The 26,617-nt window shown below is 39.7% G+C and overlaps 1 long non-coding RNA gene across 1 annotated transcript; it reads left to right on the forward strand.

Annotated features, from left to right (window-relative positions):
• Positions 1-8,575: 8,575 nt before the first annotated feature.
• On the forward strand, positions 8,576-9,860 carry LOC309547769. The gene is made up of 4 exons (XR_014224982.1): positions 8,576-8,931; positions 8,985-9,064; positions 9,625-9,767; positions 9,822-9,860. It is a non-coding gene; the product is annotated as an uncharacterized lncRNA (long non-coding RNA).
• Positions 9,861-26,617: the final 16,757 nt, after the last annotated feature.

The following is a 26,617-nucleotide window of genomic DNA, read 5'->3' on the forward strand; positions in this document are numbered from 1 at the left end:
GGACCTTGTTATTCTGAAGGTTATACTGGCTGGTATCAGCATGCCATAATGCCGTACTGGGCACCATGGGTTTTGGCCAGCCTGTTGGCAGTTAGATTCAGTCAACAGTGCTTTGCTAGCATTTGTGGGAATCATCTTAAGGCCAAATGTCACGTGGGCTCCTATCAGTATCCCACCACCATGCTGTACTAGACACCAAGGGTTTTTGAAAATCCTGGTGGCAACTAGCATTAGGCGCCAATGCTTCCTTAAGGATCTTGTTTTGCTAAAGGTCATGCAGGCTGGTAACAGCATGACAAGGCCTGCATGCTCACTGATTGCTTGCTATAGGGGTCTATGGGGATACCAAGCCACATTTCTAGTAGCATTGTACCAGACACCATGGCGTACTAGACACCAGGGGCGTTGAACAGCTTGGTGGCAATTAGCATCAGGCACCAGTGCTTTGGGAGCATTTGGTAGATCCTTCCTAAAGGACCCTAGTATGCTAAAGATCATGTGGATTAGTATCACCATAAGGGCCACATGCTCGCTGACCACTTGTTTTGGGGGACTATGGGGATACCAGGCCACACTGCTGGTAGAATTGTAACAGACACCATGCCGTACGAGACATCATGGGCATTGAACAGCATGGTGGCAATTAGCATCAGGCACCAGTGCTTTGGGAGCATTTGGTAGACCCTTCCTTAAGGACCCTAGTATGCTAAAGGTCATGTGGATTGGTATCAGCATAAGGGCCACATGCCCGCTGACCACTTGGGATACCAGGTCACATTGCTGGTAGAATTGTACCAGACACCATGCCGTACGAGACATCATGGGCATTGAATAGCATGGTTGCAATTAGCCTCTGGCACCAGTGCTTTGGGAGCATTTGGTAGACCCTTCCTTAAGGACCCTAGTATGCTAAAGGTCATGTGGATTGGTATCAGCATAAGGGCCACATGCCCGCTGACCACTTGGGATACCAGGCCACATTGCTGGTAGAATTGTACCACACACCATGCCGTACGAGACATCATGGGCATTGAACAGCATGGTGGCAATTAGCATCAGGCAGGCACCCGTGCTTTGGAAACATTTGGAGGATCCTTCTTAAAAGACCCTGTTAGCCTAAAGGTCATGCTGGCTGGTATCAGCATGGTGAGGGTTCTATGCTCGCTGACTGCTTGGTATAGTAGGCTATGGGGATACCAGGCTACATTACTAGTAGCATTGTGCTGGGGGTATCTTTTTTTTTTTTTGCTAATTTTTATATTTAAAAGAATTAAATAAAAGCCATATGAATTCTGGCAAAATCACATGCGCTAAAAAATACTTTTATTGAATCGTAAAAAAAAAAAATACTTTTATAAATAGGTCTACAGAGAAAAGATACTCTTAATTATTTTTTCATTTTTACCAACTGTATCTTCAAAACCTGAAATAATAGGTCACAAAAATAAAAATAAAAAAAGACAAAATCTATGCCAAGCAGACACAAAAACAAAAAGAATGTTTTCATTTTTTTTATTATTCCTTCATATTCAAACTTCACAAACAGTGTGAATTTACAATACCTCAGAAAGTGAAACTTACAAAAAAGTGCTGGTAACATTTAAAAAAAAATAAACAAAAAAACATCATCCTTTAGCAACATCAATAACTCTTCCACACAGAACAGAAAACTTGTAAAAGTTTTTTTTTTTTTCGTATTTAAGGCGTAATACTTCTGTATAAAGTATATGCAAGAGATAAACTTTCACAGTATTCAAAAAATGTCACAAGAGTAATATAATAGAATATTGAAGCGCTACAATTATGTTCTTTTTTTTTTTGTTGCGTTTTTTTAATATTTTTTTTTGTCCTGTTTAAATAACAATACAAATCACAGGTAAATATAGGTGAGAAAGAGAAGAGGCTAGTTATAGATGGCCTTAAGGGTGCTGCCTTACTGTTGAAAAAAGCTGTCAAGATGTGAGTAGTAATTCTATACTTTAAAGCACTTGATTAAAAAAAAAAATAAAAAAAAAATAAAAAAAGGCGTATGCTTTTTTTTTGTTTTTACCGTTATATATCTATATTCTTTTCTGTTCATCTATTTTTTTTTTATTTCTGTAATTGACAAATGTTTACTGAAAGAAAGAAACTGAAAAAAAAAAAAAAACAATTACAGGAAGTGACAATTAGCATTTCACCAACTTAAATCAGTAACTGTTGGCCTGCCTTAGGAAAAAAAAAAAAAAATGAAATGCGTTGGGATGTTTGGCTGCGGCCTATATAAAAATAACAGAATGATAGGCTGTTAAGACATGATGTTGGATATTTTCAGTACACCGATGGACTTTTTTTTTTCTTGTAGGGGGGAATTAACATTTTATTTTGGCAACAACTGCATTTTTTTAAAATTTGGGGGTAGAAAAAAAAAAAAAATGCTTGTTTGACGACTTTTAAGTGCTTGTGTTTACTAAGTGCAAAGTCACCAGACGTCCCGACGGGAAATTGGTTCGGTTTGAAGTGAAGACATCACTTTAGCCTTCCTAATGTCGACATGCTCTGTTAAATACTGACATAGGCCCCAAAAATATGGCTGGCGTGCAACGTGCTTTCTTGTATAAAAAAGTGCAGTGTTAAGTTTAAACAGGTGTTAAGTTAAAAAAATAAAATAAAGCGAAAACACTGGAATGAATGCGAAAGCTGAAAAGCACAAAATCAGATGAGGAACCCATTCTACAAAACACGAGTGTGGCACTCCCACGTTTATAAGGTGCTCAGCGTAGATACAATGGCACGTCGAGTGCCAAAATTAAGGTGCTTTGAGAAGGTTGTCTTATTATTTTGTCACAACCAATGATCACACATCCCTCACGACACCCTGATTTGACAAACCAAGGACATGATATCGAAGCATTAAAAAAAGGCAGGCCAACAGTCTCTGACGTCCCGCGTGGGATAGCATACGTATACCAGTAGATCACCAGCAATTGAAATTCTTCATAACCAATTGTTTGTAATTTTTTTTTTTTTTCTGTTAAATACAAATATATACATGTCAACCCACACATACAGAATACATAAATGTATATATAAAGACATAGTACATACAGTATACATGTATATACACGTGTATATATACACAGATACTGCATTAACACCCACTTGTAAAGAGGAAGAAAAATCGAACAGTACCAAAAAGAGTTAGTGAAATGACGTGGTGGTCTTAATATTTAATGCTTTGCCCATTTAATGTTTATTTTTTGCTTCCAAGAAAAAAACAAAAAAACAAAAAAAAAATAAAAATAAAAAAATAAAACATACAACTTCTTCCATTCCTCCTAAAGTCTCCTTTGAACTGTAATATTAATGCAACGGTTGGAAAATCATAGCTGTTCACTGTGTGTGGATGACCAGTTAGGCTCTGCTTTGCTGCTCTGTAACGGTGCAATTGTTGTGAGTACGTGATCCGGTTATTTTTGGAGGTCGTGACCTCAGTCTGGACTGTTTTGTGAGGGATTCTGCAAAGTCTAGGTTAGTTTTATGTCCGGTTTTTTCTTTTTTTTGCGAGGAATTGAGGAAGCGGAATTCAAGATCTGTATGTCCTGTAGGCCTTGGCCAACTCAGTTGGTTTACAAATTCTTTCATCCTTAAGTTATTATGGAGCTTAGCCAAGGCTGGAATGTGACACCATACAGTAGATAACATGCAGCACTCATGGTCTCAGATAATCGAAGATGGCATTTGGATTTGCCAGATCAGTCCCTACACTATCAAACCAAATATAGCTCCAGGAAAAAAAATGTTTTTATCCTAATACAAGGCACCGGGAGGGCTTCTAAGCTTTTCAAATTTTCATTGGGGTTTATTTTTATTGCTATTTAATAAAGTTTAATAGTAATACAAATATCTTTTACTCTCGTTTTTTGAGTCATTTTATCTGCAGTTGGTACACTTTTGGTGAGTGGAGACTGAGTTGGAATATCCACAAGGAAACCTAGGCAGCAGCCTAGGATTGGTGGATGCCCAGTAGTCCCAAGCTTCAACCTTCATGCTCCTGCAGTAAAACAGAGGGATAGTACAGCTGGTCAAAGTGGAATAAGCTGGGTAGACAGCTGGTCTCTGATAGGGTAGGCCATGCCAAATAAAGCAACTTCTCCGTAGCTATTGCAATCTTTAGTAATATCAGTTGAAGGGGTTTGATGGGGGGGCGCAGCTGCTAACTTGGCTAGGGGCCCCATTCTGTCCTAATCCACCCCCAAGTGGAGGTCAAATTGTTCCAAGGACCAGGATATCAGTGTATTAATATCATCCTATGTAATATTAAGTCCTACTATTAAAAATTGTCCACTGCTTCTGGTGTTATCCCAGTTTGATGGTTTATACATAACAGTCAACTAGATGACTTATTCTGTTATTGAGAGTTAGTAGTTAAATGGACTGATTTATTAAAATTGATTGCCAAACAGGATGCCCATTTTATATTAAATTATATATGAAGTTTTAAATTGTATTTAAAATTAATTTTAACATTTTTAATAATGTTTATATTAGCAGAGCACTGCTCATTTTATATTAAACATAATTATGCCATTATGTTTATATTAGCAGCTTTCTGTTTATTTTTTAAGAGCCACACTTTTTTTTTTTTTTGCTACTTTGCTTACCATATTGTCATGTGACTTTTTATGGCATACACAATGTTTTATGCAGCAATATTTTTCAACTATATATCGAAGTAAACACCTCAAATCTAGCGTAATGGAGGACTAAAAAGTATAGGATATTAGTACGGCATCAGTAGTTTCAAAGGAAATTGGTAAGGTTGCTTGTAGATGTCCTAAATCTTTGGTTAAGGGGCTGCTTGATGAACTGAATGAGACTTTGAGGATTGCATGTTTGATGGCTTATTTGATGAACCATCTCTGTAGCTAGAGGATGAAAGTATTTGTTTGTAGAGCTTACAGCCAATACTGTAGCCAATACAGGCATTGAGGCTAATGATCCCCATGGATGGCTTGAACTCTGCCTAACTGGCCAAAATTTAAGCCATGGGTGGCCCTCCATGCATTACCTGGCTCGATAGGAGTTGATTTAAAAATTGAGCAAGTCGGGTAGAAAATAACTGGCCTGAGCATGACTACATCGTAGTAGATGCAGTCACTGTTCAGCAGTGTCACTGGTGGCTGCCTGATCACAAAAGTCGGCAGTAGAAATTTGAAGATTCATCCAGCATGCATGAGGAACCGATTGATTTTCTCTCATTCTTCCTATGGGTTGAATGAGAGAATATTGAGCCATGGGCTGAATGAGAGAATATCGAGCCATATATGGCAGCCTTGAGCAATGGGCTGAATGAGAGAATATCGAGCCATATATGGCTGATTTGAGCCATGGGCTGAATGAGAGAATATCGAGCCATGTACAGTATGGCGGCCTCGAGCCATGGGCTAAATGAGAGAATATCGAGCCATGTATGGTGGACTCGAGCCATTGGCTGAATGAGAGAATATCGAGCTATGTATGGTGGACTCGAGCCATTGGCTGAATGAAGAATATCGAGCTATGTATGGCAGCCTCAAGCCATGTATGGTGGCCTTGAGCTATGTATGGTGGCCTCAAGCCATGTACGGCGGCCTCAAGCCATGTACGGCAGCCTCAAGCCATGTATGGTGGCCTTGAGCTATGTACGGTGGCCTCAAGCCATGTACGGCAGCCTCAAGCCATGTATGGTGGCCTCAAGCCATGTCCAGCGGCCTCAAGCCATGTATGGTGGCCTCAAGCCATGTCCAGCGGCCTCAAGCCATGTATGGTGGCCTCAAGCCATGTACGGTGGCCTTAAAATACAGGCACATACAGATCGACCCCTTTTTTATGTATTGATTACAAGACTTTTTCCATCCTGAATTTGGTTTTTAATTATAAAAATAAAAAAATATGTCACTTGGGAAGGACCAGGAAGAGGGCAAAAATGAGAAGTTAGTAAAATTAAATAGACGTAAAATTCAAGTCTTTAAGAAGGCAGTTTTCACAGTGAAAGATAAACACTTATCTGGCAGTGATGAAGTCTTTTAATCTTCAAGATTCGGAAACATTTTGAAATACAACGAAGGGCCCAACCAGAACCTAAAGAGGTTATTTGTGGGGGCCAACGGCTGTGGTAGGAAGCACTAAACCTGTCTATGCAATTAACTGGATCAATCCACGACAACTGTCCGATGAACCGTTTTACACCCTGGGTCCGAGACTGATGGGACAGAAATAAATAAATAAATAGATGGACGTAGGTGAATTAAGTCATGGGAATTTGTGATGAGCTTAAGGCCACACTCTATGTTTTTTTTTTTAACTGAAATAATTCTCACAGTTGTGATTAATGGATTCTTAAGGTAGTGACAGACTTTTAAGATAAGACGTCAAAAGGATATTCCAAGCCAGAACTTTAGAGATGCACCATGTGTTTGCACGGCTAAACGGTGTGGCTTCAAAAATTGATTGATTGTGCTGATTCTGAAAAAGACGGCGTACGAGACAGTGGGCAGTGAAATTCCAGCTGGGCTACTTTATAAAAGCAGAAAAGAAGGCACATACTAGAAACTGTATGATTGCTCAAGGAAGATACGAGGAGTGAATGGAAGGGTGGGGGTGGGGGGGGGGCAATGGAATTAACAAGCACCTAAAGTGCTTTCTTGTGCTCACACCAAACGGGGAAGAACGTGCCTCTCAGGGTCCGTCCGAAGTGACTGTGAATTTGGTTAAAATTAAAGCTTAGGATGGAAAAAGGTCAGGGATGATAAACGAAATTCCGCAGCTCAAGACCAGAAATGATATTTGTGTTGACTGTCAACGGTGTCCCCTTCCTCCTCTCCTTTTTTTAATTTTTCATCAGGGTTTAAAACCAAAACTTTCTGAAGTTGGGTGGCTTGACTTATGAAAGGATAAGCCCATCCAAAACTGGACTTCTTATATTGTGTGGAGTTTTGTGCGTGGTCCAGATTTGGTGGGTTACCCAATGTCGGTTAATGATCCATTGTGTTTTTCTTACATGACATGGATGTGGATGCCTCACCTCAATGGTTTCATGAATGGCAAGAACTGCCTGATATAAGCAAGGAAGCAGCATATAAAATACAAGAACATGGTTAGGGCAACATGGTGGGCATCCAACGTCAGTTCCTTTATCAGTCAGTATAATTGTTTGAGTTCATCATTACTTTTCTAACTAAACTCATAATTATCTTTCAAAATCTTTGCAAACCATGATCATCAACTTTGCTCATCTAAAGTTTCATTAAGGTCTGTTTTGATTGATTATATATGTACATGTGAAATTTGTTATATGGAGGGAAAAAAAGGAGGGGGAACACCGTTTTCCATGGATGACTGGAAATATATATTTTTTTGTTTTTTTTCTTTTTACACTTAAACTCCAAGTCCAGTGTTTGACATCTCATAAATAATATTTTTCTTCTCAATAAAAAAATTAAACTTGAAAACACAACAATCCCTTTTCTACGTCCTTTTCAACACAAAATAAACAGCAGTGGATACAAATATTATCTTAACAAGTACAAAAAAAAAATTCTTATCCATCTTTAACACTCATTGACAAATCAGCTTTAACGTCTCAAAACTGCAGCATATCCGTAAGGGCAATCATAGATTGTTTCAAATTGTCTCTCCATTATTTCGACTTTTTTTTATTTTTTTTATTTATTTTTTTTTGTTATTAATGCCTTCACCAAAAAAAGAAAAAAAGAAAATAAAACAAACTAAAAACAGTCTTATACCAATAAGATGCATTCAAAAATAGAAAATATTACACAACAAAAATAGGTCTCCTTCCTTTCCAAAGACTTTGAAAAAAAAAAATCTAACATTTACCTCTCATTGCAAGACAATTTCAGTCAAGGGCACACAATGTACAAATAAGGTTTCTTTTGTGGTGATTCTGAAATTGCATTCAGAGAAGGGTAAACAGCTTAAGTTAAAAATTAAAAATTGAAACAGCTGACTTAGTCATTAAGATCTATTAGCAGGCTTTCAGGCTGTGAAAAATATTGAAACTAACATTTTTAATTTTTATCTTTTTTTTTAAAATGTTCTCAAGAAAAAGTGTAATAAAAAAGGACAGGACAAATTACAGTGTCACACTTATCCAAATTAAGTGCATTACAAGTCTGTAAAGGGGGTTTTCTAGTTGTACACCAGCCACAGACAAACAATTATGGTCGGAAGCACTGGGCACTAAAAGATCTTTGCATTAACATGCATGGACATTTAGATGGGATGTATTAGGTAGAGACCCTTGGGGCTGTCCTAATCTTTGGGAAAATAAAGATCATCCTTGGAAATCCATTTTGGCTTACTGATTTCCACCCCTCAAGATTGGTCAGCAATTAACGACAAAAATTGGATAGATAGCCTCTAGTCACAGCCATTCTATAAATTTACTTTATAGAATGGCTTTCTCAACCTTTGTACACAAAAAAACCCTTGCAATAATTTTCAGGTCTCATGTAAAAACCCTAAAGAGATTAGTCCATTGGTGGTCATTGGGAAAAAGGCCCTTACATTGGTGATGGTGGTTAGTGGAAAGAATGCCTCCCCTTTAGTGGTGGTCAGAATGCCATGCTTAGAGTCAAGCTGTAGGCTCTGCCAACTGGTGTTGGACCTAGAACTATGCAGGCACCATCACATAAGAGATCAGTTAGCCACTGCTCAAGGAACCAGTAGCTACTTCTGGAGGAACCCTAGTTGAGAATGGCTGGTTTAACTCAAGGGAAGTTAGTGAGAAGAATGCTCCCCCTAGTGATGGTCAGAATGCCATGCTTAGAATCATGGTGTAGACTCTACCAAATGGTGTTGGACCTAGAACTATGCAGGCACCATCACATAAGGGGTCAGTTAGCCACTGCTCAAGGAACCCCTAGCTACCTCTGTAGGAACCCTAGGGTTCTACAGAATCAAAGAAAATAGGTGGGGCAGTGGCCATTTGTTTGTACAAGGTTTCTACAGAACCCTGGTCGAGAATGGCTGGTTTAACTCAAGGGAAGTTAGTGGGAAGAATGTCCCCCCCCCCCATCAAGTGGTGGTCAGATTGCCATGCTTAGAATCATGCTGTAGGCTCTACCAACTGGTGTTGGACCAAGAACTATGCAGGCACCATCACATAAGGGGTCAGTTAGCCACTGCTCAAGGATCCCTAGCTACCTCTGTAGAAACCCTAGGGGTCTACAGAATCAAAGAAAATAGGTGGGGGCAGTGGCCTCTATTTTGTACTAGGTTTCTACAGAACCCTGGTTGAGAATGGCTGGTTTAACTCAAGGAAAGTTAGTGAGAAGAATGCCCCCCCCCTTAGTGATGGTCAGAATGAAATGCTTAGAATCATGCTGTAGGCTCTACCAACTGGTGTTGGATCTAGAACTATACAGGCACCATCACATATGGGGTCAGTTACCCACTGCTCAAGGAACCCCTAGCTACCTCTGTAGGAACCCTAGGGTTCTACAGAATCAAAGAAAATAGATGGGGGCAGTGGCCATTTGTTTGTACAAGGTTTCTACAGAACCCTGGTTGAGAATGGCTGGTTTAACTCAAGGGAAGTTAGAGGGAAGTTAGTGGGAAGAATGACCCCCCCCCCTCTAGTGGTGGTCAGAACGCCATGCTTAGAGCCATGCTGCAGGCTCTACCAACTGGTGTTGGACCTAGAACTATGCAGGCACCATCACATAAGGGGTCAGTTAGCCTCTGCTCAAGGAACCCCTAGGTACCTCTGGAGGAACCCTAGGGTTCTACAGAATCAAAGAAAATAGGTGGGGGCAGTGGCCATTTGTTTGTACAAGGTTTCTACAGAACCCTGGTTGAGAATGGCTGGTTTAACTTTAACAGAAGACGATATTTGATTGTCATATGGACTTTGACATTCGTTTATTTTCTTTAATTAAGGAAAAAAAATTGTTGTAAGTTTCACACTGTTTGAATTATCGGTCATTTTTCACAGCTTGTACCTACTTGCCTGATATATTTACAAACTTGAAGGGGCAATAGACTTTAGTATGGCATGGTCCAAGCACAGGCTTAATGGCTTGGTTGTACCCAGCACCTTCTCTACATACAGCACTGGTATTTTGGCCAGTATGCACAGGCCTAGGTACAATCTATGCCTGCCACAAGGGGTACCTAAGGTAAGAATGCCGGAATGACCTGCAGATGAGACTACAGTACAGTACCAGCTAATTCTATACACAGAGCTGTAGTACAGTTGCCTGTATGCTCTGCAGATAAAACCACAATATGGTACCTGGTGCATGCCCTTGACTGGCTAGAGTGTATTGACCATGCCCTGTAGACTTCACTACAGCATAGTACCAAGTACACCCTCTAGTGCACAAAGAACATTCAACAAGATAGCTTCTCCTTTCCTACTAGAACAATATAAAAATCTATATGTACAATTGAAGTAAAACTCAAGGTGTTAACTAAAACATGGAGTCCCTATTATAGATTCAGCTCCTTAACTCACTACCACCTGCAATGTGTCTCTGTCTTGGTACTGAAGGAATTTACAAGAACACAATAACATGACTATATGAATGAAAAAAAAACATGAAATAGTGTTTTTTACTTATAAAGTTCCCTATAACTGATAAGGGCTGTCTTGTTATTTTGTCCGCCAGACGGGCAAATCCTACGAGGCCACCTGGAGACCTAAAGGTAAAACAAAAAAATAAAATAAGGCTTCTTAAGATACGCTAAGCATATACAGTGGATGCTCTTGGCGTTTTGTTTTTTTTTTTTTTTTGTTTTTTTTGCTTGTTGCACCTTTACACGCTGTTTGCCTTTGTCTGAAATTAAGCCTCCGTTCTAATATTTGGTCTACAGTAGAAATACATATTGACAATATAAAAAAATAAAACAACAAAAATACAAACAAAAAAAAAAAAAAAATTAAATCTAACAATATAATTTTTTTTTTTTATTTTATTTTAAGTCATTGCTTTTTTCACATGAAAGGTTGATACTGCTTGTAAAGATTAAATACAAGGAACGGTGTTAGTAATTTTAAAAAGTTAATAAAAAGTCTAAAATAAAATCTGTTCTATCGATAACTAGCATTTAGTGAAATTAGTGCTGAGGAAAGTGATTCACTGGGGGGGAGAAAAGGGGGGGGGGAGGTGTCTTAGCTCACGTTGTTTTATTCCTAATCAAAATATATTACTGTAAAATGTACAATACAAAAAGAGAAACATCAACTTGGGGACCAGCAAAGTATTTTGGTCTAATTGGTCGAGCCAAAAAAAAAAATCGTAGGCCGACCATTGGGTTTTTACAATGTTTCATGACGATAGACAAAGGCAGAAAGGTGTTTTTTTTTTTTTTGTGAACAGAAACGATAGTCTTCGACAATATAGACGTCTGCTATCTTGCCCCGAACTCAGGCTTCAATAGGTTAAAAATAACTAGTAGCTAACGACACTTCCTACGAAGACCAGCACCAGATGGTAGTTGCCAAAAAGTCGGAAACTTGCTAATTTGGTCAACTTCCAAACTGCTTAAATATTATTTTATTTTTAATATTTGTTGCAAGAAAAAAAAAATAACTACATATTCCCCGTGTTTTACAAAGGGAAAAAGTGCAATGCCTTATTATTAGCACACAATAAAATAAAAAGGAGACGCCGACAAGCTAATAACTCACAAAAAAAAAAAAGACTTCCCCGTTCGAGAAAGACCGAGAAGGGGAGATGTAAACGACAGCAAGCAGTAAGCTGGAGCCGTGTTTGGGTAAGTTTATTGTGATTTTTTTTTTTTTCCGGTTTCTTTAGTCAGATACTGGCCAGATGGTGGGTGCAAAAATGGAAATTATATGGTGGGGGGAAGGGGCGTGGCAAAAATTGGAACCTCTCACCCCCCCCCCCCACCCCCCAACATTACTGATCTATTTATCTTTTGCCACTCGATCCAGTTTGTGTGCGTTCTCATTATCGTCGGCTCCAGGCGAAAGTAATTTTTAAAATTTTTTTTTATTTTTTATTTCTCAGTCTAGTGCAAATATAAACTAATCACAGCATTGCGGGCGTGTAAACCCCACCTCTTCAGGCTAGTACTTTTTTTTTTTGGCCTGAATTTCAGTAGGATTTTGCAGCAAGCAGGCATTGAATAACCGAATATGTGAGTTTAAAGTTCCAAGAAAAGCATAAGGCTGAGACAATTAAACTTCATCGTCCTTATCACTTGCAGCCTGGACTTCTTCTCATGGTTTATGTGTTCAAGGACCGCCTTGTTCGTCCTTTTTTTTCCCCCAGAACCGGTGGAAATATTCTACGACAAGACCTGAACGATGTCTCTTCCACAAGCACAACTAAACCGTGAAAAAGCTTATCATAGACCCCCTATCATAGATCCTGCCTTAATTATTGGCTATTAGTCTCTGTTTTCGCCCCCTGCCCCCCTAATCCAACCAATCAGTTTCAGTATTGGACAGACATCATTTATCATTGTCTACATCATGTCTTTTTTTTTTTTTCGGAAGCACAGTTGCAGTTTCATATCATAGAATACTACTTTTTTTTTTTTTTGTAATTCAGTCTCCATCTGAAGAGTTTGGTGTAGTTGTACCTGCAGGTACGCAAGTTGTAAACGTTCGCTTTTTTATTTTTATTTTTTTAATTCAGCCCTCGGGCTGAACGTCATTAGTGGTAGCGACACCTCAATAAAACACCCTTTTAAAGTCTTCTGACTGGATGATGTGTTGAAATATCTAAGCTGGCTCTTTCACAAAGTACAGATCAACAAGTAGGGATAAAAGGGTAGGAAGGCAATCAACTGTGGTTACATCTAGGAAGATCAACTTATTAAAAGTGGGTTAGACCCATTCCAGCTTTTTTTTATTTTTTTATTCTTAGCTAGTTCTCACCGCCATCGAACTTGGTTCTGCTTTCTATCTCCCCCGCCTGTGCAATGACTTGTCAGTAGTGCAATGCAGTGCAGTCAAACTTAGTGCAATAATTAACAACACAAAGCAACAAAGGCAAAAGAGCAAGACTTTGCAATCCAGGACGAAAACTTTGACGGAAGAAAGTTGGCTGCAATACTCAAAAAAAAAAAAAATAAATTTCAAACATAAATTACAAGTGCTCCCCCGTCCCCCCCAGAAAAAAAAAAAATCCAGGACAGTTGTTCCATGCACAGTATCGCGAATAGTCTTAAACAAGGGACAATGACCCTTACGACTGTGCTTGGACCATATTCAGCTTGCTCACCTCTAAATGCAATGGGGTTGGTATGTACAGGAAGCAGTCTAAATCGATTTGTAGATAGAACTAACCTACGAAATGGGTTCACAAGTGCTCCCCCGACCCCCCCCCCCCCCCAGAATAAAAATCCAGATCAGTTGTTCCATGCACAGTATCTCAAATTGTCTTAAATAAGGGACAGTGATTCTTACGACTGTGCTTGGACCATATTCAGCTTGCTCACCTCTAAATGCAGTGGGGTTGGTATGTACAGGAAGCAGTTTAAATCGATTTGCAGATAGGACTAACCTACAAAACGCGTTCACCAGTGTTCCCCCCTGACCCCCTCCCAAAACAAAAAATCCAGGACTGCTGTTCCATGCACAGCATCTCAAATTGTCTTAAACAAGGGACAGTGTTCCTTATGACTGTGCTTGGACCATACTCCGCTTGCTCACCCAGGAAGCAGTCAAAATCGATTTGCAGATAGGACTATCCTACAAAACGCGTTCACCAGTGTTCCCCCCTGACCCCTCCCAAAACAAAAAATCCAGGACTGCTGTTCCATGCACAGCTTCTCGAATAGTCTTAAACAAGGAACAAGGATCCTTACGACTGTGCTTGGACCATATTCAGCTTGCTCACCTCTAAATGCAGTGGGGTTGGTATGTACAGGAAGCAGTCAAAATCGATTTGCAGATAGGACTAACCTACAAAACGCGTTCACCAGTGTTCCCCCTGACCCCTCCCAAAACATAAAAATCCAGGACAGTTGTTCCATGCACAGTATCTCAAATTGTCTTAAATAAGGGACCGTGATCCTTACGACTGTGCTTGGACCATATTCAGCTTGCTCACCCAGGAAGCAGTCAAAATCGATTTGCAGATAGGACTATCCTACAAAACGCATTCACCAGTGTTCCCCCCTGACCCCTCCCAAAACAAAACAATCCAGAACAGTTGTTCCACGTACAGTATCTCGAATAGTCTTAAACCAGGAACAGGGATCCTTATGACTGTGCTTGGACCATATTCAGCTTGCTCACCTCTAAATGCAATGGGGTTGGTATGTACAGGAAGCAGTCAAAATCGATTTGCAGATAGGACTAACCTACAAAACGCGTTCACCAGTGTTCCCCCTGACCCCTCCCAAAACATAAAAATCCAGGACAGTTGTTCCATGCACAGTATCTCAAATTGTCTTAAATAAGGGACCGTGATCCTTACGACTGTGCTTGGACCATATTCAGCTTGCTCACCCAGGAAGCAGTCAAAATCGATTTGCAGATAGGACTATCCTACAAAACGCATTCACCAGTGTTCCCCCTGACCCCTCCCAAAACATAAAAAACCAGGGCAGTTTTTCCATGCACAGCATCTTGAATAGTTTTAAACAAGGAACAGGGATCCTTACGACTGTGCTTGGACCATATTCAGCTTGCTCACCTCTAAATGCAATGGGGTTGGTATGTACAGGAAGCAGTCAAAATCGATTTGCAGATAAGACTATCCTACAAAATGCATTCACCAGTGTTCCCCCTGACCCCTCCCAAAACATAAAAATCCAGGGCAGTTTTTCCATGCACAGCATCTCGAATAGTCTTAAACAAGGAACAGGGATCCTTACGACTGTGCTTGGACCATATTCAGCTTGCTCACCTCTAAATGCAATGGGGTTGGTATGTACAGGAAGCAGTCTAAATCAATTTGCAGAAAGGACTAACCTAAGAAACGCGTTTACAAGTGCTCCCCCAGGACAAAAAATCCAGGACAGTTGCTCCATGCACAGAGTCTCGAATAGTCTTAAACAAGGGAAAGTGGTCCGTACAACTGTGCTTGGACCATATTCATCTTGCTCACCTCTAAATGGGTTCATATGTACAGCAAATTGATTTGCTGTTAGGACTAACCTACCAAACGCATTTCACAAGCTCTCTTTTTTAAATACTATTGCTAAAAATAAGAAGGTCAGGTGACTAAACTGGCATCATATTCAATGAATCTGTTTTTTTCAGTTTTTTTTTTGAGCTGACAAAATAATTGTGGTGCCCCTTCACCGTTTTTACGACCATTAACTCCTAAGTGAAAAAAATCTCCCTTTTGACTATTTACACAATACTCTTTTTTTTTCTTTCTTGGGTAATATGAAATATTGATCGCTGTAAAGATATCTGCTTCCATAATAACTGCATGCTGGGTGAAGCAAGGCCATCTTGGGAAAATGAAAATACCTTTATGTAGGCAAGGCAAATAAATAAGCCTGGGTACGTTTATCTCTGCTACACCGGGCTAGATGTAGAAAGACAATGTAAGCAACGAAAGGATAGGGATGTCAGAGTGGGGGATAATTTCTAGTTGATTGCACGCTGTGCTCATGTGTCAGAAATTAATTCTCCTTTCTTCTTATTGCAAACGTGAGACAATGGAATAATTCAGTCTGAACTGTCACATTTAAAGCAGAGATAAAGGTCTGTACCGAAGCCCACACCTGCTCCACGGTGGAAGACGTGCACACATCTTTATATTCTTTTCTATTAAAATGAATCTCAAATGCCAAGCTCAGAAGAAGCCAGAGACAGTATGCATTCAGTATCTGCTACTGGGATTTAGTGTAGTATAGGGAATGCTTTTCAATGCTAGTGTTAAGTTGGCCACACGCATGGGCAAGAGGGTTGTCCAACATCTCCTACGTGACACAATTTGCAACATTTAGGTGTCCAATTTTGGATGTTCATAGAGGGTTTTCAATGTCCATATTATATGGAGGATAATGGAAGCTAGAAATAGGCACCGATGTAACCCTCATTGGATCCTATCTTGAATCTAAGGCATTCGATTTCCAAATCTTTAGACCTTGAAGGTGGGCAGTGGTCCATACAGAGGCCAGTTATCAGTTTTAGTACAGGCACCTTTACAACTAAGACAAAGCCAGACAGCCATATTCAGACTAGCCTTGGTCAAACGTCATGGCAAAGCCTTATTAGACTCCTTAAAGATATATTTAAGGAATGTATGGGACCATCGGCTGCCAAGGGTCTGTAGACCTTGAAGGTGGGCAGTGGTCCATATAGAGGCCAGTTATCAGTCTTAGGACAGGCACCTTTACAATGAAGACAAAGCTAGAAAGCCATGTTAAGACTAGCCTTGGTCAAACGTCATGGCAAAGCCTTAATAGACTCCTTAAAGATATATTTAAGGAATGTATGGGACCATCGGCTGCCAAGGGTCTGTAGACCTTGAAGGTGGGCAGTGGTCCATACAGAGGCCAGTTATCAGCTTTAGGACAGGCACCTTTACAACTAAGACAAAGCTAGACAGCCATGTTAAGATTAGCCTTGGTCAAACGTCATGGCAAAGCCTTAATAGACTCCTTAAAGATATATTTAAGGAATGTATGGGACCATCGGCTGCCAGGGGTCTGTAGACCTTGAAGGTAGGCAGTAGTCCATATAGAGGCCAGTTATCAGTTTTAGGACAGGCACCTTTACAATGAAGACAAAGCTAGAAAGCCATGTTAAGACTAGCCTTGGTCAAGCGTCATGGCAAAGCCTTAACAGAGATGTGCTGAATATTAATATTTTTTTTTTCACTTTGCCCAGATATACACTTTAAAGTTAATCTCTTTACAATTTTATCCAAATCCAACCACCCAGCTTATTAATTTGCTAAGAAATATCATCAACAATTTAACAGCCCAGTTAGGCAAATGTAAATGAGCTAACTATGACCTTAAACTGGTGTAGATGTCTGCATTTCTCAGAACGTTCCCCACAAGGGTATTTACCTCTGTTTGCCAGGTACAAGTGAAATAATACACAATCAAAATGATCTGCTCTACAACAATGGTGGGTTGCTGTTGATTAATCTGGTGGGTTTACGTGAACAAATCGAAATGGAGCAAAGCTCTGTCTAGGCATAGACAGGACTTTATCGGATAGGAAGGTAGCCTAAGATTTAATTTACAGGAAGGGTTCTCAACCAAAATAAATAACCAAACCAAAATAAACCAAAATATATTTAAAAAAAAAAACCCTCATTGTGTGACTACAACAAGCCAAAAATGTCAAAAATCTTGTGCGCAAACCATAAAAACGTATATATAAAAAAGGGAAGGCTGCACTTTATAAGCTTAGCTCATGGTTGTAGTGTATTCCTATTGAGCTCAATGGGTGAGTTTGACAGGTGGTGGCCAAGAGTGTCAAACTCTGCAGCCCGCATCAAAAATGCAGTGGCCTTTGTAAAGACCTGTCAGGATGTAGTGTTAGCATTTAGGTGAGTGGCCAGGGTTGGTAAAACTATAGCTGAGCCGTTTGTTTGTTTTTTTACCACCCCTTGGCTATCTGTGAAGGAGCCCTGGTAGTGTAAAGTGCAGCCTTCCCTTCTTTATATGTGCTTACGGTTTGCATACAATTTTTTGAGGTTTTTTGTTGTTGTTGTGGTCACATAAGGAGGGCTTTGATTTATTTTGGCTGAATACCTGAGTTATCCGATGACTCTGTGTTAGCCTCTCTTTTTCTTGTGTATTTGTGTAATAAAGACAATACCCATATAAAACCCTTGGGTTAGCCTAGGCCAGTGATGGTGAACCTTGGCACCCCAGATGTTTTGGAACTACATTTTCCATGATCCGCATGCACTCTACAGTGTAGTTAAGCATCATGGGAAATGTAGTTCCAAAACATCTCAGGTGCCAAGCTTTGCCATCACTGGCCTAGGGTTTAATTGGCATGAAGTGATACAAATACTCAGATAGCCTAAGCTTTATTTTACAAGAACGGGATATAAAAGCTCAGATAGCCCTAGCTTTATTTTACAAGAAGGGGATAAAAAAGCTCAGCTAGCCTAAGCTTTGTTTTACAGGAAGGGGATAAAAAAGCTCAGATAGCCTAAGCTTTATTTTACGGGAAGGGGATAAAAAAGCTCAGATAGCCTAAGCTTTATTTTACAGGAAGGGGATAAAAAAGCTCAGATAGCCTAAGCTTTATTTTACGGGAAGGGGATAAAAAAGCTCAGATAGCTTAAGCTTTATTTTACAGAATGGGGATAAAAAAGCTCAGATAGCCTAAGCTTTATTTTACAGGAAGGGGATAAAAAAGCTCATATAGCCTAAGCTTTATTTTACGGAAAGGGGATAAAAAAGCTCAGATAGCCTAAGCTTTATTTTACAGGAAGGGGATAAAAATACTCAGATAGCCTAGGCTTTATTTTACAAGAACGGGATAAAAAAAAAGCTCAGATAGCCTAAGCTTTATTTTACAGGAAGGTGATAAAAAAGCTCATATAGCCTAAGCTTTATTTTACAGGAAGGGGATAAAAATACTCAGATAGCCTAAGCTTTATTTCACAGGAAGGGGATAAAAAAAAGCTCAGATAGCCTAAGCTTTATTTTACAGGAAGGGGATAAAACAGCTCAGATAGCATAAGCTTTATTTTAAAGGAATGGGGAAAAAAAGGCTTTACTTCAATATCACAAACTAACAACACTTTGGCGTTGATTTACTAAAACTAAAGAGTGAAAAATCTGGCGCAGCTGTGCATGGTAGCCAATCAACTTTAGCTTGTTCCATTGAAAAAAAAAACTGGAAGCAGAGCTACGCCAGATTTTGCACTCTCCAGTTTTAGTAAATAAACCCCTTTGTATGCCTATGCTTAATTATTTATATATGACACAAGAATTTATAAGGGTACACTTCGATGCTAAAGGTGTATCATTGTTGGTACTCACTGGGCACCAAGTTATAACAATTACTCTGCATTTTTTTGGCAACTTTTAGTTAAAGTTAATGAAGACTGAATTAGGAGAATCTGTGTTTAGCAAATTTTTGATTTCTCTGAAAATATCTACATGTACTATATGTCTGTCTGTCCTGAATCTGAGTGAATGTGCTTTGATTATTGTATACTTGTTTAAAAAAAAAATCCATTGTTACATCTGGTTTGCAAACTGATTTTTATCTTTTTTTGGGGTACAGAGACCTTTCTGGCAGTTTAAGTTGCTGCTCTTTTGTTATAATGAAGATTCCAAGGTACGGTTAGGCTGGCCATACCTTATGCAACTTTACTTCTTTTACAATTTTTCTTTGAATTTACCCAAACCATATATTATGAGGTCTAACCCAAACACTTTCAAATTGTATGCAGTCGGGTAGGCCCTTGCACTACATAGTTGTAAGATAAAATGAAATAAAATTGTATAATGTATGGCCAGCTTTAGTCTAGGCATAATTTCTCAATCTTTTACTTTGGAGGAACCCTTGAAATAATTGATTATTGGGAAACCCCTGATAAAAAGTGATGAAAAGTACAGCTCTTCATATATTACCATGATTAAAAGTTGTAAAAAAGTTTTTAAATAAGTAGAAAGTTTAAAAAAAAAAATGTGGGCTACCTGTTCCACTAAACCCTAATGTTAGGTCAGTTACAGTTAGGCTACTCAGGCCTTTGAAAAAAAAATGATGTTTATCAGTACATTATGTGTAATATTTTGCATGGTTACGCTTTCTTTTCACACCATCAAGCCTATGCTACGCTACACTGAAATATGCAAACATTATAATTTTTACACAAAGCTCACTATAGCTTCCTTGAACATAATTTGCAGCTTGCTAGTGGATTCTAATGGGTAATGACTTTGGGCTAGTGGCCAGCAGGCAGCAGTTCAGAATACATTATTTTATCATTACAGCCAATGATCCTGAATCTGCAATAATGGATACGTCTGAGAAATGCAGAGACATCTAGTGGAGAAAAACGAGAAGGCAGAATGGGATATTTCAGGCTCCGTAACATTACATTATATCCTTGTATAATAAAAAATAATGCATATATCTGTATATCCCCCTTGCTTCAGCTTTGCCCCATAGTGGGCAACTGATAGCTCAGAGCCAGAGAAGCCCAGGATGGTTGGCTGCTGTAATTTTGCCAGGATTTGCCAAACACCTCAACATCTGGTGGTATAGGCACATGCTGCAGCCTCCAGAACTCCCATTCTGCAGCAAACAAAGGAGGGTAAGGGATCCTGCAAGAGGTTTAAATGCATCATTAAATATTAGGGGTATAATGGTCTTCTAAAGCAGTGGTTCTCAACTCCTGTCCTCAGGACCCACTAACAGGCCAGGTTTGCGAGATAACTGAAATACAGCACAGGTGATATCATTTGCTGCTTAGTGATTGAAGTATTCTAGTCTGCATCTCCCCATGGTAATACTTAAAATGTGGCCTGTTAGTGGGTCCTGAGTACAGGAGTTGAGAACCACCGTTCTAAAGTGTTTCTCCAGGAAATCTGGTCAAAATGAATTCAGTGATTTTTATCATTGGGCTCAGTGATTTATATCTTTCAGTTCAAAAACTTCCATTGGAGAACTGAGGGCTGTGTGGGGTCTGAGCCTCTATCTAAAAATCAGCCCTGATGAGAATGGGAGGTGTAGAAAGACCAGGAGGATAAAGCCCTAAAGCTGGAGTTGGACTTTACCAACCACAGCACATCTGGTTTCAGATAAGGACCCCTGCCCTTAATATCTCCCATCTGCCAGAGATCCCGCTTAACAATGTGCGTCCTTATCCCCTTCTCATTATTAAGATGGTGTTTTGGAAGATATTTCAAGGCTGGGTGCTGTCAATATTGATTAGTTTGGTTTCGTCAGATTGATAATTGAGCTGTTAACAAATTGTGTCACATTGGTAAATCTCTAGGAAGTCCTAGTAGATCCAACTGAAGGAGATATTAGGTCACATGGTGGTGTCACACTGCCCCAATGAATCCTCCAAAACATGGACGGAGTCAGGCTGTGAGAGAGTGAAACCATTATTATGGTGTTTTGGAAGATATTTCAAGGCTGGGTGCTGCCAATATTGATTAATTTGGTTTTGGCAGATTGATAATTGAGCTGTTAACAAATTGTGTCACATTGGTAAATCTCTAGGAAGTCCTAGTAGATCCAACTGAAGGAGATATTAGGTCACATGGTGGTGTCACGCTGCCCCAATGAATCCTCCAAAACATTGGATGGAGTCAGGCTGTGAGAGAGTGAAACCGTTATTATGGCCTTGTGGAAGGTTTGGACAAAAACTAAAGTAGGAAAACCTCAACCCCGTTCCTGAAGGTTATAGAATAATAATATGGTAGGAAGGGTGACTCAAGCTACCTGTGTCCACTCCAAACTGAAATCTCAGTCTTGGGGTGCATTCACAGCAAGTCACAGACATTTAAACACAGACTTTTAAGGGTTTAATTATTGTCTATCAGGTGTTGCGAAGCTTCGGTGACACCATATCCCGGACTTATGCTTAGATGACCGATACCGATACCTCTGTATCATGCCTGGGGTATGGGATTGCTTAGTTTTTAGCAATTTAATTATTGGGTCCTGCCATCCTGAACTGTATTTCAAGAGCTTTGGTACATTTGGCTAGCTCAGAACCAGCATTGGGGATGTTTTAATCTGTCCTGTAGTGCAAACTCCAACGGTACTGACACTTGGTTCTATCTTCAATGGCACTTTCACATTACACGTACTTGTGCAGAATTATACAGCAAGTTCAAGAGTTTGTAGTTCTGCAAATTTAGCATATAAGAACACTAAGTAGATCAGACATTTAAAGTTAAAGCAGAGCTCCAGCCAAATAGCTAAACACACAGTTGAGATACACATATATGTACTGTTTTACCTGCTGAAATATATTCAATTCTATTCAGCCAGTTTTGTAATTCATACTTCACTCTCAATGCATAGGCCAGGACACCACTATCCTCGACTGCAGCATGAAGACCCTGCTAACTGACTGTTCAATGAGCAGGTAGGTAGACAAAGGAAGCTGCAATAGCGGATAATGCCACTAACCACCTGGCTTTGCAGTGTAGCAGATGTATGTGAGTCACAGGATTGGCTGAATGGAATAAAACAAAATTAAGTTCAATATGAATTAATTTTAAATGTGGATGTAGCAGTGGCTGAAGTTCCTCTTTAAGATCCAAAGTAGCTTATGGTTTAGTCAGCATTGCCCAAGATGGGAATTTTAGTGCATAACCTTAATGACCATTCCTATTCCTGTCATAAAATGCAATTTGGTGCAAGAATGATTTTGGAGCTGCATGCAATGCTCAGTGCCACCTCCACCACCAATCTATGGGCCTGGGTATTGCCATGCTCTAATGCTTTAGGATGTTTCTATTGGATCAGTGTTATGGGAGGCTCTGACAGCTCTCTAGGGATCAGCATGTAAGACTAATGGTATGTCCTTACACTGTTGCCTGTTTTCTGGTGATACTTATTTTAGATTAAAGCAGACCTGCTATATCTCACAGGCTGCCTATCAAAGTTGCCCCCCCCCCCTGCTCCCCTCCAAACTGCTTCCTAAAAGCACCTTTGGGGTAAAATATAGATCAAATATTTATCTTTCCTTGACTTCCTCCCCCAGTTCCTAGGCAAGGGCAACATCTTCCTCCTTAAGCCCGGCTTTCGGAGAATGTTGAATAGCTCAAATAACGCAAGAAGGTGATCCTGCACTGGGCAGCAGCATCTTCTGATGAGATGTGGGCTACTAACCATTCCCCAGGATTCTGTCAGCAGGAGGGTGATGTCACCCACTGCACTATGGAAACTGGGGAAAGGTGAATATATTATTTAGACCCACCCACCCCTACAAATACTTTCATGCAGCATTTTAGGGAGGGAGAGGGGGCACCTTGAATAAGTAGACCTTGCCACTGAGGCGGAAGGTTCAAAGCTTAAAGGGTAACTGTGGTTATATTTGGGTAACAGTGTAGAAGAATTTTCTTTTCCAGTCCCCACTGTGCACAACCCATCAAATACCGTAACCAATTATATTTATTTGAATATGAACCATATTGAATTTGCCTTGTTAATTCCTATGTATATTGCATCAATGGCTCACATAGGAGCAGCCATGAACTTCTTGGTCGAATTCAATACTCACTGCATAGGGTGTTGTACAGATGAGAGTGCCACACTAGTTGGAAACTTCCAGTACGAATGTTTATTTGACAAAATAAAAGGGTAGGCAAAACATTCATACTGGTATTTCCCAACTACTGTGGAACTCTTATCCTTTTAAACCCAATGGATTGTTTCTGGGGACCCATTGTGATACCCCTGCTGATAAAGAGCAGCCTATAAAGATCCAACCCACCAAATCTCCGATTCCCAATTTTTCTGGAGTTCAGTGCTCCTACAGCACACATTGAAATCCAATATTCAGTCCATAGGGTGTTGTAATGATAAAAGCACCACACTATTTGGATACTTCCAGTACGAATGTTTATTTGACACAATACAAAGGTGGTCAAACATTCATACAAGACTTGCCCAACTAGTGTGGCCCTCTCATCCTTTTAAACGCAATGGATTGTTTCTGGGGACACCTTGTTCAGTGTGGTGACACATTGAAGTCCAATATTCAGTCCATAGGGTGTTGTAAGGGTGAAAGTGCCACGCTAGTTGGATGCGTCCAGTACGAATGTTTATTTGACACAATACAAAGGTAGTCAAATATTCATAATGGACTTGACCAACTACGGTGGCACTCTCTTCCTTATAACACCCAATGGATTGTTTCTGGGAACCCCTTGTGATACCCCTGCTGATAAAGCAGCCTATAAAGATCCTACCCTCCAGACCTCCGATTCCCAATCATTCTGCAGTTCAGTGCTTCTATACCACACATCGAAGTCCATTATTCAGTCCATAGGGTGTTGTAGGGTGAAAGCGCCAGACAAGTTTGATACGTCCAGTACGAATGTTTATTTAACACAATACAAAGGTGGTCAAACATTCATATTGGACTTGACCAACTAGTGTGGCCCTCTCATCCTATTAAAGCCAATGGATTGTTTCTGGAGTCACCTTGTTCAGTATGGTGACACATCGAAGTCCAATATTCAGTCCATAGGGTTTTGTAAGGATGAAAGCACCACATTGGTGGGTACCTCCAGTAATAATGTTTATTTGACACAATACAAAGTGGTCAAACAATCATAATGGACTTGATGAACTAGTGTGGTACTCTCATCCTTACAACACCCAATGTACTGTTTCTGGGGACCCCATGCGATACCCCTACCAATAAATCGCAGCCTATAAAGATCTTACCCACCAGATCTCTGATTCCTAATTATCCTAGAGTTCAGTGTTCCTACACCACACATCGAACAGGGATCGAAAACTTGAAATCCAATATTCGGGGATCAAAAACTTTACAAAAATATCTTGTTTTGATGGTAAATACCATAGCATGGAAAAGAACAAAACAAAAGAAGTTCCCCCAAGAACATGGCTCCTCAGGCCCTTAACTGCAGAGTCTTCTCAAAGTTACTCTGGCATTATTTTTTTTCCCTTAATGACTCTGGTATTCATATTTACTGAAATCAGTTTCATAATTTGAACTATGTATGAAAAAAATACAGTCTACAGCACTGTCCCTTGTTTCTACGGTAAGAAATTTAGGAGGGTTCACTGGCTTTCCAATACAGACAAGATAACAACAGGCGAGACACAAAAAAAAGGAACTAAAGACACGACAGGCCGAATACAAAACTAAGCCCTAAAAAGCCATAGAGCGGAGTAGGTGTCTGGACTGTCACTTCGTTTTTTTATGCATTATGCAGCCCATACCCATAACAACATTATTATTTAAAATAAGGATGGTTTGGATGAAAGATTCATATCTTTCAAGAACAGACTACTCTAAACAATTGTTCCTCTCAAAGGAACTATTGGTCCTGGCATACAATCCAGTCAAATTAACTTTTTTTTTTACCATTGTGTCGAACGATTTATCACATATCTTTGTAAATGAACGAATCTATGATTGATAAATAGGTTACAGTGTTGTTACATTTATTGTCAGCATAAAAGGCAAAATGGCCATTGGTTGAAAAGTATTCAGAAGTGGATTCAGACAACCCAGTGTGTTGGCGTAAATTCTGTATAAAAAGTATTTAAACCTAAGAACAATAGTTTAATATCTTGCAGCTCAAAAGTTGTTAGATGTGGTAGCTGCCTTATTTTTCTTTTTTTTTTTCCACAATTTGGGATTTATTTTCAATTGGTGATGTTGCCAGTAATACAAATTCAATGGTATATTTACCAGACCAAAAAGGAGCAATTAGAATGGTTTACATACATTTTATGTAGCTATAATAGATGTATTTCAATTTCGGCGAAGAGGTACATTTTTTCAGATGTAGTCACCAATTGTTAATGCAGAAGTTTGTACAAGATTTGCTGAGAAATTTTTGGAGTAAAAAGAGATAGTTCTTCTGCTCCACATATGTTTTCTAACACAACTGCTACCACCATGCAGTTGAACTTACGCCAAACACCACTGGAGGTGTCAACACAATGGGGTTGATTTACTAAAATTGCAAACTCTGACACAGCTTCTAACTTCAGGTTGTTGGATTAAGTTTTGACAAAAAACCTGGAAGCTGATTGGTTTCTATGCAGAGCTGCACCAGATTTTGCACTCTCCAGTTTTGACCAAGAAGTACATTTTTTCAGATGTGGTCACCAATTGTTAATGTAGAAGTTTGTACAAGATTTGCTGAGAAATATTTGGAGTAAAAAGAGATAGTTCTTCAGAGCTGCACCAGATTTTGCAATCTCCAGTTTTAGTAAATCACCCCCCATGCATAACATAAAATGCCGGATGCTTCAGAGTTGGCACCGAACCCCAGCTTTGGTTCCCAGCACCCTATATCTACCTTCATCCTGGTTGTGTAAGTCCCGGTTCACACTACCGCAACTTGTCAGGCGACTTGTCAACCTGACAAGTCGCGGTCCATTCTGTGCTACGGGAACCGTTCTAATAGGAGCAACTCAAGCCGCTCCGACTTAGAAAACAGTTCCTGTACTACTTCGGGGCGACATCGGAGTGACTTGCATTGACTTCCATTATGTAAAGTCCGTGCAAATCGCGCTAAAGTCACGGTGCACGCGACTTCACAGGTCGCCCCCCCAAGTCGGATCGCCTTAGTGTGAACCGACACTAACAATTCAATCTTTAACAGCAGAACAACAAAACATTCCCATTCGTAAAAGTTTTTAAACGCCTTATTAAAAATGAAACTGCATATCTAACTTGCTTACACTTCTGGAGCCTTCACGGATAAAACTACATAATCAACCAATGGTCATTAGCCTTGTTCGGCCAGTTGGAATTTCCAGTAATCGGTTAAAGTTCTTCTCTGAAGGGCTGGACAAGTTGAACACAAAACAGAGGATAGTATGAGCACCAAGGACCTAGGAATGGATTCTCTACATTGCATTGCCTTCTAAAACTTTAAAAACGACAATAAAAACCAGCTTGAAGCAGCATCTGGATTTAAATGTTCACTCTGAATTTCACTCACTTATTCCCTCTTTTACTCAGAAGACGCATTATAA

Source organism: Pelophylax lessonae (assembly GCF_965119305.1).
Source record: "Pelophylax lessonae genome assembly, chromosome: 2".
Classification (NCBI taxonomy): domain Eukaryota; kingdom Metazoa; phylum Chordata; class Amphibia; order Anura; family Ranidae; genus Pelophylax; species Pelophylax lessonae.